Source organism: Egretta garzetta, unplaced genomic scaffold (assembly GCF_000687185.1).
Source record: "Egretta garzetta isolate BGI_Z169 unplaced genomic scaffold, ASM68718v1 scaffold500, whole genome shotgun sequence".
In the NCBI taxonomy this organism is placed as follows: domain Eukaryota; kingdom Metazoa; phylum Chordata; class Aves; order Pelecaniformes; family Ardeidae; genus Egretta; species Egretta garzetta.
The window spans coordinates 97,134-99,740 of record NW_009258297.1 but is presented as its reverse complement, the minus strand read 5'-3'; positions in this window follow the sequence as shown (position 1 = coordinate 99,740).

Sequence of the window (2,607 nt, the reverse complement as noted above, 5' to 3'; positions counted from 1 at the left end):
AGGGCTGGAGCACCTCTCCTATGAGGACAGGCTGAGGGAGTTGGGCTTGTTCAGCCTGGAGAAGAGAAGGCTGTGGGGAGACCTGATTACAGCCTTTCAATACCTAAAGGGGGACTATAGGAAAGATGGGGAAAATCTTTTTAGTAGGGCCAGCTGTGACAGGACAAGGGGTAATGGTTTTAAACTGAAGCAGGGTAGGTTTAGACTAGATCTAAGGAAGAAATTCTTTATAATGAGGGCGGTAAAACTCTGGAATTGGTTGCCCAGAGAGGTAGTGGAGGCCCCATCCCTGGAAACATTCAAGGCGATGTTGGACGGGGCTCTGAGCAACCTGATCTAGTTAGTGGTGTCCCTGCTCACTGCAGGGGAGTTGGACTAGATGACCTCTAGGGGTCCCTTCCAACCCAAAACATTCTATGATTCTATGATCCTATGACTCTGTGTAATGCACTGCTCAGCACTGTCTAAAATATCAGTGTGTTATCAATATTATTATCATCTTAAATCCAAACCACAGCACTATATCAGCTATTAGAAAGAAAATTAACTCTATCCCAGACAAAACCAGGACAATGCTAACCACGCATTTAGAATTCTGAACATGTTCTCTCTTTATTTTATCTACTCAGTCTGTATATTCATGCTGTATGACTTTTCCTCTTATTGTGCCTTGCTATTTTTCTGCAATAATAAGTAGGAAACAATTATGAGGACACAGTTAATGGGTATTCTTAACCCTAGTTGAAACCAAATATAGGTCCAGGTAAAAACATGACATTATAACACAACTGGAGTTCTTAGCACACTGCAATGGGAGTTGCAATGCAGAAAGGCTTATTCTTGTACACAATACAAAATGGCAATTTTCTGATGGCTGTATCTCAGGAATAATTAGAGCTGTCATCATAAAATACAGCATGTAGCACCAGAGAAGGTCAGTTCCCACAAATGTTTAGTCAAATTTTGTTCAGACTTTGTAATTTTTCAAAGAGGTCAATGTACTGGGAGATTTATGTACCGCTGAGATTTCATCATCCATTAGTATGAATAAGGAATCATTTCCATTAGTGAAAAAAATAGAAAAAGCTGAAATTTGACTAATTGAAGAGTTTGCTTAACCAGAACTGTTTACATTTTTTGAGAAAGATTTTATATATAATAGACAAAAGTATTATAACATGAAATCAGTTCAGGCATATAAGCATTAGATATTTATAATTAATTAAAAGTCAATTCAGACAATACAAAAATGTGAAATTCACTGTCAAACTCATGAACTAACCTGTTTGTTACAAAAAAAAAAAATCTTCTACAATAAATTATCATGATTTGGGCACAAACCAACTCATGTTTTAGTCAATGGCAAAACTCCAGTCATTTGCAGTAGGAGCAGACAAAGGGCAGGCTCTAAACAGATAGGAGGATCAGAGTATTTTTCTGGCTAAAGAGGGATTAAGCAACTGTGTGAAAAATCAAAATGCCAAACATAGGGCTAGCACAATTGGATGGATAGAACTCAGCTCCCTCAATGTGGGCAGAAAAAAGAAGAAAACAAAGGATATAACAAGTTTCTGTGTAGCCTCCTTTACATGAATTATAAGTTTAACATTGCTTAGCTGTATTTCAGTGTGTAGACCTGGCAGGCAGGCCCTTCCAGATTAGCAGCAGCAGTACCAAGCTGACTACACAGTGGAATCAAACCAAACCAGTGACAACAGGAGATGCAGGCAGGGGTGGTTATACCTCCGATTGGGAACTGCTAGTATGGATTCCTCTTGACAGCAGTTGACAAATAGAGGAGAATTAAGTGCTAGCATTCTTGAAATACAAAGAACTTGACTCTACATCTATACAATTATAAATTAAATGTGCCAGGGAATGTCTGATGACACTGCGGCCAGCTGACACAGTGTGGGCCACATCCATAGTTTTAGATTTTCTGAGAGCCTGTAACAGGATAACCATATCTCAATTCACTGCATAGAATGGTCTCCATCCTCTGCTAACTTCTCTCTAGCATGTTTAAAGATTTTGAATTAAAGTATGATCAAATTCCTGAAAAGGACCATTCAAGAAAAGGTACATAACACAGTAATAAATTTAACAATGTGTCAATAAAACCTGGTTATTTTAGTAATCAATTCAAATATTTTTCAGGATTCTTGTTCCATTATTTCCAAATGTAACTAATTTTATTGTGCTTATTTAAATGAAAAACACAAAAAACTTTCTGCAGGTAACATGACTTGAACACCAGTCCTGTTAAAACAATTCTACACCATATTTAAATTAATATGCAACTTTTTTTTCAACTTTTCAAAAACTGAGACAAGGTCATATTAGTTTTTCCTTCCCTCCAGTTGAACTGTTTTTTTCCATGTCATGCCTCCTTGCTATAGAAAAATGTGAACTGAGCAATCCAATTTGCTTTCTGTAAGGTTGTTTTGAAGACTTTTTTTTCCTTTGTGGTTTCACTTTCAGTCCAATGAGGTCTTATTTTTTGAATTGTGATACTTCTGACAAATACTGAATGCCTTTTCACTGTAAAAAATTCCGAGGTGTTTCCACAGAACAGTGTTCATCATAACTCTTTAAGGAAAAGGGGAA